This window comes from Calliphora vicina, chromosome 1 (assembly GCF_958450345.1).
Source record: "Calliphora vicina chromosome 1, idCalVici1.1, whole genome shotgun sequence".
Classification (NCBI taxonomy): Eukaryota; Metazoa; Arthropoda; class Insecta; order Diptera; family Calliphoridae; genus Calliphora; species Calliphora vicina.
Window position 1 is genome coordinate 19,580,238 of NC_088780.1, and position 14,185 is coordinate 19,594,422.

The following is a 14,185-nucleotide window of genomic DNA, read 5'->3' on the forward strand; positions in this document are numbered from 1 at the left end:
TATACGACATTCATACGGTTAATGTCGTTCAAAGCTGCCATACACCAGCTGTGAGCAAATGTATATACCTCTTTATACTCTCCTCGTATATACGTAGGTCCTGTGTAGCATGCCTCAAGAGAGCCTCCAACTGCGTGATGTCGAAGTTTGGATGACTCCTCCGGTGACATCACAGAATGGACTGTTGCTTCAACATGACGTAGTGTTGATAACGTCTCCATGAATGTTGTTCAAAGCTGAATTTTACCAGCTGTGATCATATGGATCCTGCACATATCTCTGTATGCTCTCCTCGTATATACGTAAGTCCTGTTTGACATATTTCGGGAATGTCTCCAACTGTGTGATGTTGAAGTCTGGATGACTCATCTGTTGACATGCCAGAAGGAACTGTTGCTGCTAACAGGACGAAGCGTTCATTGACCGAGAAGATGGTGTTCAGAGGTTATTTGAAGACATACTCTGGAGGTCCTTGATGCTGCATTTTGACAGATGGAGCAGCATAGTTGGCCAATGAAAAACCAATCGTCTTGTAGGTAGAGAGCACGGTTTCTTTATACCTCAAGTGCTGTCGGCTAGTTTGCTATGCCGACCATGATGCCTAAATTTCATCTTCTTCGTTCGGTGGAGTAAGGTGTTGCTGATGACTTCGTTGGTGATAACTGTAGGTTACGTGCAATAAAGAAATTGTGAATTTCGTTGAGGTAACCATTTACCAGACAGTCGAAGATACTTGTTAAGCTGTGCAGTGCAAATCACAGAAGTTATTATCAATGGCTAAGAGTGGCTTTAGGACTGTATAGATTTTATGGTTTTTAGGATGAAACCTCGTAGCATGCACTTTGCGATTTCCGATTATTGCGATCTTATAAAGGTTTCATGATGTGACCCCATTTGCTCCACGAAATTAAAATAAAGTTTGAGTTTCATTCGTGAACTCTGGTAAACTAAAGGCCTTTGCTCGCTTGGGTTCAAACTGCGAAGAATTTTGCTAGCCTACTTATACACCAAGAGTTTCTGAAGAGAATCGAACCCGTAACTCTCAGATTGACACTATCGTCTAGTCTATCGGAGCATCCATCTCTTTGATCTAATACATAATTATCCATACAAACATGACTAGAAATAAAAACCAAGTATTCATTAATTTCTAGATGATGATCTAGATCAGGGAAAGGCAACCTATACTATTGCATTTTACGATTGTATTAGTTATACACTCTCACCACGAATCGGTGTTGCCAGTAATCTTTCGACTCTTTTCCCCAATTAAAAATGTAAAATCTCATATTGTTCATCATACATCTTTAAAAGTTGGGACATTTTTTTTTCACTGGCAACGCTGATTCTTAAATTGTGCGATAAAAAAAACAATACACAACCTGCTTGTTTGAGTTCTCAAGCTGGACTGATTAAAAGTTGTTTATTTCTCTACAATGCGTGTGCACACGTACGTAAGAGAAGAGTAAATGAAAAACGCGGCGCCCATGTTTTGCCTTTCCCTGATCTAGATAAAGATCCTGGGAGGAGACTAATATTAGTCTCCTTCCAGGATCTTTATCTTTAACTGTATCAAATCGCAAACATTAGATACGATTCAGTGCATTCATTAATTTGAATATAATGATCTGGCAATATTATACTTCTCCGAGTGAGGTTTCTTGGTGTATCCTCATTGGATCTATGAAATGTATTTCATTTCTCTCCGGATTATATCTCTTTGTTCTAATCAAAGTTATCCATACAAACAGGTCTAGAAATAAAACCCAAGCATTCATTAATTTCAAGATGATGATCTGCCAATAATACTCTCCTACCTGGATCTTTAACGCTACCAAAATGATGAACTTGCTATATTAGTCTTCTTCTTGAATCTTTAACTGTACCAAATCGCAGAGATTTGGTGAAATTCATAGTATTTAGTTACTTCAAGATGATTTTACTATATTATTCATCACTCAGAATCTTTTGGTTCCATTGAGATATGAAACACCATTCCGCAGAAAGTTTTTATCATTAATTTCATCCCACAAAAAGTCGATAATCGTTCGTTCTTTCAAGATGGAGACAACACTTTCATCCACACCCACGTACATTTTCGTCGGAATGATGAAACAAAACTTTATATCTCTTTTGCAAAAAGTTTGTAACATTTCCCAAAACGACTCATATCGTTCCGTTGAAAAATAATAATCATCCTTGTCGTGTAAGGCGTTTTACGCCATCTGTTTCTTTAATCTAGTTCGAAACTATCGATGGCATAAAACGACAACGACTTAAACGATAATGCTGAATAACTGATTCAAGATTTCCAACGGAAGAAAGCTGTCGGCCTCATAAAAAACATGAGATTCAAAAAGATATTTTTCTTTGAACTTTGGATAATCTGCCTTGTTATGAAAATCAAAGACGATCTAGCTATTATCCATCTCTTGGCTGTTGAAAGTACAATATGGCTTAAACGATTAGTGTAAAAGTTTGATATAGAAAATGATTGAAATCGATTCAACACAGAAAGAATTATAATACAGTTAAGTCTATTTAAAGACTTGAAGATCATTTGCTACAAATATCACATGTTTATTAATAATATTAAAGCATTCATTACTCTCCAAATAATTCTATACTTCTAATTAAACATTCTTTAAAATAACAATATAATCCCCATGAATGTACCAACATTTTTCATATGATGTATTTCTAATGAATGCTGCCATCATATAAATTTCATTAAACTATTATTTTTCTAGAAATTTTAAATTTAAAACGTATAAACCGTGTGATCATTACACAGTGGGCTGTCAAAACTTTACACTTATATTTTTATTTATTAAACAAACTCAATATGAAAACGAACAATAGGCTTTAGTTTATAGGATTATGATACGTCATCTGTAAAAACACAATGTCTCTAACCACATTCTAAAGAGCGGATGATGATGATAACACTGATCATGATGATGATGATCATACAAAACAATTATGAATTTTTAAATAATAACGAAAACCTTCGACATGATACTGCAAAAAGGAAAATGATTGTTTGAATTATTACTGGAAGTATTTTTTTTTTATAAATATTTGAAAGACTAAACAAACAATGATGTTACCATAAATGCTTCTTTTTTATTATTTTCATATCTTGTGTTCATCCTTTAAGTGAAATCTCATCAAGTACTTCTTGTGCAAAACTACCTGCATTTTTTTTTCATTCTTGAAAATGTTTTCTTAACAAAACAAACAACATAAAAAATCTTTTTATGGAAAAGTAAACATTATGAAAGCATGAAAAGAAACTAAACTAAAAGTTGTGGTCTTTAGAAATTTTTTACAATTTTAAATTCTAAAAAACAAGAAATAATGAACCAAAAAAAATTGAAAACCTAATTACCTTTAATCAGTTTACCTTATGAGTGGGACTTAATTGTATTATTATTACTGAATGTAGTATGTTGTTATTTACTCTTATCATCCCTCAGAGTAACACCTTATTCATGAATAATAATGTGCCAGTGCCACGATACCTTATAATTAATATGTTGTTGTTTTTTTCATTTCATTTCTTTTAGATTCAATTTCATTCAATTTTTAATATTGTTATATTTTGGGGAGCCCAGCGGCAGAGTTGCCGCTAGGTTTTTACAGAGTCTCGGGAAAAGGTTTAAAAATACCAAAATAGCTAAGTTGTTTTAAAAATCGAACGTAAAAACTTTCATTACAAAGGAATTGGTTAATTGGTTCCATTTAAGGACCACTTCCGAAAAACTCATTAACCAACATAAATATCTAAGATACCATCGATATTGAAACAAATTTTTAAATATCGTTCCATATCTGAACATAGCTATACATTTTAAGACCACAACTAAAACAGTTTTAACTTGTGCTACTTAAATCCCCTAATTATAGTTCCCTTTATTAAGCCATTCAAAAAAAAAAACACCCTAAATACCTGTATTAACATTCTGGCATCATTGTCTAACGGGATCTGTAAAGAACGAAATTTAAATGATTTTAATTGGTGTATTGCGTGTAGGCACTGAGAATAACAATTCAACCAACCAACAAAAAAATAAACATGTAAACAATGTTAAAGAGTGTAATAAAGCAGTAGCAACAAAAAAAAATAAATACCAGTACACACAAACACTTATACAACTACTTACAGTTACAGAAAGAGTAAAGCCAGCCATCCAGCCAGCCATGCTGCTGCTTGCTCATTGTTGTTAACTACGCACTCACTTATACACTAATACTACATACAGATATAGAGTACTTGTGTGAACAAGTAGTAGTAGTAGAGTAGAGTACGTATTACAATCATAAGCACACTTTTTGGCGCTTCATAGAAGAAGAAGAAGAAGGTACTTTTACTAAATAAGTACATACAACAATAACAAGCAAAGTAAAGCAAGCGAATTATAAAAATAAAATAAAAAATAACACAAAAATATTGTAATATCACACACACAATGGGGGCACATTGTTAGGGAAACAACAATAACAACAACAGCAGCAGCAGCAATGACGAAGGCGACAATACTCTTGACTGTAATACTCTCAAAAAAATTCCTAAAATGAATATGTAATAATGACATGCCGGCAGGGTACATTATTTCATTTCTTAAACACAGCCACTGCAAATTGTAATACAGACCAGGGAGAAATACAGAGAGAGAGCGAGTGTGTATTACAGAAGTTTTAATTACAGAGAGAGAGCTATACAAATGAATTTATTAATAGGAGAGTAGACAGTGTTCTGTTATTGTATTGTATTATGACGAATGAATAAGTTAAATTGCATACAATTAAGGGGTTCATTAAAATTCTTCCGAGCCACTACCCTGGTATATCAAAAACGCGGGCACGTTTAGAGCCCCTTGTAAAAACTGAGATCACGAAAAATTTTTAAAAATATTTAAAAAAAAAAACTTGAAATCCAACCAAACCCACTGGCCCGCAACATATTAGATAACCGTGGCCACACTCGATTAAGAAGGAGGGACACAGCAGACCTAATCCAAAGACTAGAAGGAAGAATGTCAATTTAATCAAAACAACCATGAATAAACAATTTTTCGCTCGGCACTGGCTGGACTAATTAAAATAATAGTTATTAGATATTAGATTTGAACCACTTATTGTTAGTTCATTAAATAATGAAGATACAATAAATAAATGAAAATGAACGAAATGTCTCTATGTAAAATCTGCATTGTAAATTGATGGTATCTAAGACTGTAATGTCAGACAAATTGTCCCCTAAGTATGTACTAAAATCGATTTTAACAAAATAATAACTGCTGGACGAAACCTAGGATAACCGTTTTACATGCCTTAGTCGGGATAAATCACCATACTGGCGGCCGAATACCCATACAATCCAGGAATTCTCTCCCTAGTACAGCGTAGAGCGGGGCCTATCAATGGTTCCGGTCATATAAAATTCCCAGTATGGCCCTCTGCACCAGACACCCAACACAATTTCAACCCATTATGCACACCGAGTTTATTTACAAATGTAACGCAGTCCATGACGATACTCAACCTTATAACCTAAGAGGATACGGCCCTAAGTGCAATCTGGATATAAAACATCACAAAAATCATCTCCTCAAACACTCAAAAACACAAATGAGTATGCCGCCTTTAATGTCTCTTAAATTGTTTTTGTTTAAATGATAATTTTAAGGCATTTATGTATGTTTAAATATAATTTCGCCTCGGGTTATGTGTACATAGCTTAATCTGGAGGTCCAAATGACAATAGTTGGAATGTGTTACAAATTCATACATAACTGAAAGATTGTAGACCTATCCTTATTCCTATTGAGAACTTTAGCTGATTGAAGTTCATCTAAGAAGATCTATAACCTATCTGTTGCGACCGGAAATACATTAGTAGCTTTCTTGAGTGTAGAATTAACCTTCTATAATGCCACACCGGGTTGGATTATTTCGGCTTCTTATTGCTTCTATAGAGAGACTTCTGATCTCCTACCATTGTAATATCCCTGTGTGGCATTATAGAAGGTTCCTTCTACACTCAAGAAAGCTACTAATGTATTCCCGGTGCAGTTATCATTTCTAAGGTGCTTAACCGTGGATCTCCATGAGGTGGTGTTTTATCACCCTTACTGTGCAGTATATTCACTACTCATGGAGACTGTTACGATAGCAGATAATGTCTCCTTATCAGAGACTGCAAAATAAGTTGGATAATATCTAAAGCAAAATGGAATCGGCACTCCGGACAATCTCTCTCTGGAGCACTAGGAGTGGGCTATGTGTAATCCCATCAAAAACAGATCCAGTATTCTTCTGTGGAAAATACAAGATTCCTATCTTTCGACTGCCCTATTTGAATGGCATGAAACTAACCTTATCCAATAGCACAAAGTAATTGCACAGAGAAAACTGATTCGTGATAGCAACCGAATTTGTTGCCAATCGAATGATTCGGTTGCACACATAGAATTTTTCGGTTCTATCCACAGAAAGTCAGTTGATAAAGAACAAATTCGGTTTTCTTTGTGTGGAAGCTATTTTGGATTCAAAGCTATCCTGGAATCAGAACATGAGAAGAGAACTTGTGGAATAACACCTAGGAATACTAAATGGCTCATCGACATGGTCCATGCTAATGTAAGGATCTCTTAATTGTTGAATGGGTCTTGGCTGATCACCATAAGTCCTTTGATAGAATCTTACGGACTTCGGCACTGATGGTCACACTATTCCGCGTGATCGATTATGGAAAGTTGTGTTAGTGATCACTGTTCGGTGTGCATTAACTTCCCATATAATGACTTCTGTAGGAGTTTCTCATAACAGACGGCGGGATGGCCATTGAACGGTTCTGACTGACCAGAGACTAGTAATGCTGGGTGAATTTGTTCTTACATAACCGGAAGAAAAGACGTCAACAGTCAGACGTCAACTAATGGTTTGGTTGACTACAAAAATTGGGCTCGGAAAATGGATTTCAAATGACTTAAAGGAAGGACTATTTTATTAATATACCAAAAACAGGAGACTTATCACAATCCAAAAATTGTTGTTCCATAGCCCTTATCAATATCTCAAACAAGATAATCCCTCAAGTCATTAATAAAAGACAATCAGTCGCATTCGATCCGCTTCTCTGCAATGAGCAGGCTGGCTTCCGTGACCGCAAATCATGCATTGACCATATCAACAATTTACGGATCATAATTTAGCAATCTGTTAAGTGGAGGACGACGCTCTACTTGATATTCATTGATTTTAAGAAAGCTCCGCTACGCTTTCCCATTCAGCCATATGTAGTACGCTTGCATGCAAAGGCACCCCAAAAAAAAATTTATATTGCAAGCCCTATATCACAACGCAGACTGTGGAATTCTTCATGATGGCTGTATTAGTGACTCATTCACAATTTAAACTGTGGTGAGAAAAGGTTGTGTTCTGTCGCCCATACTTTTTAATATCGTCCTGGACAACATAATAAGAAGAGCCTCCTGTGAACAGAGGGAAATTTCTTGTTGATTCAATAGAAGGCTAGAAGAGCCCGACTATGCCGACGACATATGTCAACTATCCCACAACTTCAATGATATGCACGCTAAGATCAATGCTTTACAAACTGAAGCATCAACGACTGGTCTAAAAATAAGTATTGCCAAAACTAAAGCAATGAGAATTAATGCTTCTAACAATAGAGCATTCGCAATTGTTGGCCAGGCAATCATCGCGTACATTGCCAGCGTAACCTTTATGCATTAAACGCATTCAAGACAACAGGCTACACGACTACACGAACACAAATTCAGCTGGTTACAGTTGTAGTCGTGTGGCAGCTACTGAATTATTTTAAAGACGACAACTACAAAGAAAACAGCTGATTTATAATTCAGTGGTGCCACTTTAATAAAAAATAACCGTACAAAATTCCAAAGTAATTAAAATTGAAACAATTATTTTGAGTAAAAATATATATATGGTTATAATTAATTATGTACCTGTTATTAATTTATTTCAATATGGTTATCAGAAACTTATCTTAATTAAGTAAAAAAAATATATTTTTTTAAGCACTAATTTCATCTACATATTTTTATTATATTAGCAACACTATTTCTGTTTTGTAGTTGACAAAAATAGAAATTCGGCATGAGTAGTCGTGTGGCCGTGTAGCTGTCAGAGCTGTTAATGAATCACTCATTTTTGAATTAATTCGCGAATCATTCACACAAAAAAATGAATTGAATGAAATTTGAGTCAATTCAAATGAATCTGGTAAAAATGAATTGCAATTCGTTTCCAATTCAAATGAATTGAATTGATTTTGAATTAATTCAAATGAATTTGGTAAAAATGAATTGCAATTCGTTTCCAATTCGAATGAATTGAATTGATTTTGAATTAATTCAATTCATTTACAATTCATTTGAATTGAATTGATTTTGAATTAATTCAAACGAATTAGAAAAAAAATTAGCAATTCATTTTCAACTCCGACGCGAAATTCGCAGCATATTTAGCAGATTCTTCAATGTCATTAAGTATGCAGTATAATTAATCGACGGTTAAAAAGTCTTCCTTTAAATATAATGCGCCGTTACCATCGTCAGCTGGTGTTGAAAGATTATTTTCGTACGCCTCTATTCTAAACATCCCTAAACGTAGATTTCTTTCAGATGATAATTTTAAATTCATCATAATTAGCCTTATTTATGAAACTCAATTGTGTTTTGAACTACATACATTGTTATTTTTCCTGATTTTTGATTATTTTTGGAAGATAGTTTTATTTTTTTGAAATAAATATAATATAAATATTAGCAAAAAGTTTGTTGTTGGGTGGTCGTGGGTCACAAAATTTCAAAAATTATTAATTGCTTCTTGAATATTAAATATGTTTTGTTGTTCAGCATATTTCAAAATAAAAATCAGTTCTTCTTGAAGAAATAAACTCCAAACACCATGTTTTAATTAATCAGGCGCGTATACAGGACAAAAGCCTTTTTGTACTGGATATTTTCATTTTGGTAGGAGAAATCTTTCATTCCCCCTAGAGATTTGCTCTTGAATTTGATTGATTGCAACTCATTTTTGAATCATTCATTTGAATTGCTAATTCTTTTTTCTAATTCATTTGAATTAATTCAAACTCAATTCAATTCAAATGAATTGTAAATGAATTGCAACTCATTTTTACAAATTCATTTGAATTGGAAATGAATTGAAATTCATTTCTGCCTAATTCGTTTGAATTGATTCAAATTTCATTCAATTAATTTTTTCAATTCAATGAATTAATTCAAAATTTAGCTAATTCATAATGAATTAAAATCAAAAAAGAATGATTCATTTACAGCTCTGGTAGCTGTGATGTCGTTAAAATAATCGTCTCCATATAAACGTGTGCCTTTTATTTTTGACAGATTAAAGTTGGTAGCCTGCTGTCTTGAATGTGTTTAATGCATTATTGTCAGGTGAACCCAGTGAGTTCATTGTGCGCACCGAGTTCATTCCATGATGTCCAGCTGTCCATAACAACACCAGACCTCTCTTGATATTATGATAAGGCCATATCACACGGCATTACACGGGTTATCCCAAGCTAAAAGTATCTTCTATATGAATGTGAATCGTGGAATTCAGCGCATAACTGGCCTACCTAAACAAAAGCGTAAGACGGAACGTTTTTTTCCGCTTAGCTTTAACGCTGAAATGTCATACCTAAATAAAAGCGTCAACGCTATGTCAAACAGCAAACACAAAATTATCAAAAAAATAAATATAACAACACGGATTATTTAAACAATAAAGTAAATTACGATAAAAGTGTTTCTGATTTTTGTTTTGTGATTTGTAAACAAAAATTTTATAAAAAAAAAATAAATATTAAAGTTTAAAAAATGAGTTTTTTGCTTATTTGTTTCTCCTTCTTTATTTGTTTACATTTGTTGTGTTTTGCAACTAACTTCACTATTAAACGCGCTGTCAAAATTGAATTTTCCAATTGCAAAGCGTTGTCGCCGCGTTATTTCGGTATGCTACATACAAATTGTATGTAGCATACCGAACTAAAACTAAAAAACGCTTGCCGCCCGTGTTTAGGTATGCCAGTAAGGATGTTAACTCGCTGCCTGCGGAGAATTTTAAAAATATTCTAACCAGTTACGATATCCAATGAAAGGTTATGGGTCCAAACCTAAAAAATCCCCGCAAACGTCGAGATCCAAAAAAGAAAATACCGCTGGCTAGGACATATTCTACGGAAGCCTGTTGATAATGATACAAGACAAGCAAGCGAATAGAACACGCAAGGAAGCCGTAGAAAAGGAAACACTTGTATCGGACAAATCAGAATGGAATAAATTTGTTATGGCCCTATGCACATTGTAGGAACTACGGGAACTTATATATATCTGGGGTCGCAAATGTGAAAATTACAAACGGAATGACAAACTTGCCACTCATGATGAAGGTTATAAAAACAGTAGCTAAATGATGATGAGAGAAATACAATAAATTTGGTTCTGTAAAAAATAGTTGAATTGCCAAAGTTGCTTGATGTTTTTTATTGATTTTGGGTTTGTTGTTGTATTTTTCGCCACAACAAACACAACTGAATTTGACAGTACAAACATCTAAACAAGTGATGAAAAACATAATCAGCTGTTCTTCTGAGGCCACCTTCTGTAAATTCGCCTAGGTGGTCTCTTTCACGTTTAGTTTAAATTTGATTTATTTTAGACGTTATCTCTCACTCTCTCTCAAATCTCTCTTTATGTTACACTCTTTTCTCGATATTCATTTCTAATAGAGGGATTTTTGTTGCCCAAATAAACCAAAAAAAGAATTAATGAAATTTATTTGGTAATAATTGTTGTTGTTGTTGTTAAATGCATGATAATGGTTGGATGTCTAGGCGGATTCAGAGAGGAATTTTTTACTTTAAATTTTGTTTAATAAATTACAGCAATGTGGAACCAATAAAAATAAAAACAAAACAATCAACTGGTTTCGAGAGTATTACAGCAGGCAGTGAACCCTGGTGTATGGATTATTTCTAATAAATATTTGTTGGTGATGTAGTAGCTGCTGCTGCTGCTACTGCTGTTCGTGACGACAACAATATTGTTGAGTTCACAATGATAATGAGAATTATTGTGATTGTGTGTTTTTTATTGTTATGATTGTTGTTGTTGTTTTTATATTTTCTGGTCAAATTTATTGAGTTATGAGAGCACAAAACTATTGTTGGGGGGGTTTGAGAACAAACACAAATCAGTTTTTTCTGTTGTGTTGTGTTCGAATGAGAGTGTTGTGTGTGTGTTTGATTAAATGAGTGTGTGAGTATGGCGGTGTGGATATTTTTGTGTGTGATACTTTACGTTGTATGCTTTACGTTTATATCAGTTTAATTTTGTAAGTCGTGCGTATTGGTTGTGCCAAACGGAAAGAAAGTAAAAAGAATTCTCGTACTGGTTCTTAAGTTTCTCAAAAAAAAATAAATAATCAAAAAAGAATAAAACAAAACTATTTAGTTTTTTGTTTGTGTTTAAAAAAAAAAATTCACTCATTAAAATTTATTGGTGTATTTCCTTGATGGTCATGCATAAACGTGCTTGTTGATGTAGCGGTTTCTTAACAAATTTTGGGTGTAAGTTTCACTTTGCGTGTTTATAATTAAAAAAATTCTAAATAATAATCAAAAATTCAACTGAAAGTGCCTACGCTATATAAATAATCATCATAAATCAGGAAAAAACTGCAATTGTTGTGTTATAAAACTGCAAAATAAAAGTCAAAAATAATTATTCTTTCATTTAGCCAAAAAATTAATTAGTGTGGGCTTTATTTCATAAATAATAAATAACCAAATCTATTCCAACATTAAATTTAAATATAAATGTTTATTATTTCAATTTCTTTTTTTTGAACAAAAACTATTTAATTGCGAAATAATTAATCAAGTTACAGTATAACAAACAAACAAAAAATAATTAAAAGAAAAATGGTTAATTATCTTTAAATAATGCTTAATTTACGAAATCAAATAATAGATAACCTCGAAACCAAACAAAATAAATAAAAAATGATTAAAAAAAGACAACAAAATTTAAAAAAAGATTTTGTTCAACTACAAAAAAAAGAAGAAAAAAACTACATCTTAATGTTGATGTTATTAATAGTGTTGGGAAATTTGTAAATAAATCTCTTGAAACAGCTACAACCGGCATCAGCTGTTTGTTGTTGATCGCATTCCAAATTACAAAAACTCTTGAATACGAACACGTTACAATAAAAAAAAGAACTAAAAAGAGCAGACAATGTGGTCAAAGAACTTTTAATGAGAAAAAAATTGTTGTAAATGTGAACAAGACAACAAAAAAAAAACAAAAAGAATTTTTTATCATATAACTTTACAGCGAAGAATGTAAAACTATGTTGTAATTCGCTTCGCTTTGGTTTAAAAAGAAAATGTTTTAGTGAGAAGAAATTAAATGTATGATCAACGGATATGTGTGCGAGGGTCTCCAGAAAAATCTTTAATAAAATGTGACGTATTTAAGGTATTTTTGGACACTACCAAAGGGAATAAACTAATAGCAAGTCAATATGAATGAAATTTGCCGGCGCCAAAGAACAATATTTGAAAATGATCGTTCTCTGAACGATTGACATACCTCAACATATAGGAACTTATGCGGAGCCCTTAACTTTTTTACAATAGGCCCTGGCATCTTAAGAAGCCAATTATTTTGGTTGGTTGGGGATCAAAATCATCCAGAAGTGCCATTAAAGCTCCATCTTCCCTCTACTCGACCCTAATAAGGGACAAACACAAAGTTTTTGCCTAGAAGTCTCATCATATATCTCGCAAAATCTGCATTGTTTCAGCTGAACATTGTCCAAAGCTTAATGATGGTATCCAAAACCAGAATATCCTCAAAATAGGCTCGTACGTACTTTAAGATCGTCCTTTTCAAGGGAGATCAGCTTCTGGAATTCGTTCCTAAACAGTTTCGGCTGATTGAACCCAGATAAATCACATCATTAAAGAGCGAATTCCGATTTAATCCAAGCATTAAAACTTCAGCCGGCTCTAGCGTAGCCATATAGTAATTTTGGTTGTATGAAAGCGGCTCGTACTCAATGGTTTTGAAAAGTAAACGGAAGACGTCAATTTGGTTCAAAACTGGATAGAAAATCGACTGTAAATTTATTCATCTAGCCGACTTGAGCCTTTTTTGAACAATTGATAATTTTGGAAAAAGAAATCCTTTAAAGGTTCTATTGATCATGGAATACAAGAAAACATTGAGGTGGTTATTTTGGAGGGTTTAAAAGACACTGACAGACATTGAATGTTCAATCAGGGTTTTACACATCAATTGGATATTTTAAAGACGTCTGTCAAGCATATGGTAGTTTAACATAACCAGGTTGCGAGCTGAGGGCACCAGGAGACATGCTTAATATTTATGAATAGCTTCAGATTTGAGTGGTATTGATCTAAACGCTTGGCAAAGTTGTAAGTATTCAGCGCAAATATTTCCTCTAAACGGCAAATGATCTTGTAATACACTGTAAAACATGTGTTCCCACCAACCACTTTCTTTGGCGCTGGATTGACTAATGTCATTGAATATCAAATTACAAATTTCAGCTAAACGCTTTGCAAAAAGTCACTTGTTGTTCCTCCAATGACTTCTAGCAATCCTATGACATTCCGAGTTGATCGATCAGGCAGCTCTTATGGCGCAGTGCGAAATGGTCGATAGTTTTGAAAAAAAAAACATTCATTCATTTGGAGTGACTTAAAAGAAAGTCTACAGAGATATATTTAACGCCCTTGACACAAAACTTCTTTGAGCGATAAAGCAATTTTAAGATAAAGTAAATTACGGTTTTTGAAGGAACTGCTTGGACGAGTTATCAAGGATGAATCTTAGACGAATCTACTCCTTCATCCGGGTATCTGGCAACGGAAGTATTGTAAATATCCTGATGTCTAAACCTTGGGTATCACAATAGGATCAGATCAGAATGAACCCTGCTTGAGGAGCGGCTGCCCATGGCACCTAACCTAAAATACGATTTTGCAATAGCAGTTACCAAACAGCATATATGATTTACACAAGCTTCAAATTCCAACGTTCGATGACTAGAATTGAATTGGGTTGTAAGG

The 14,185-nt window shown here is 33.6% G+C and overlaps 1 protein-coding gene across 1 annotated transcript in view; it reads left to right on the forward strand.

Moving 5' to 3' along the window:
• The first annotated feature begins 11,334 nt into the window (after positions 1–11,334).
• The window catches only part of mld (molting defective), a 61,645-nt gene continuing 58,794 nt past the window's right edge, over positions 11,335–14,185 (forward strand). The window contains exon 1 of the mRNA XM_065500929.1: positions 11,335–11,653. The gene's annotated coding sequence lies outside the window, so the exon portion shown is untranslated. The remainder of the gene's footprint in view (positions 11,654–14,185) is intronic.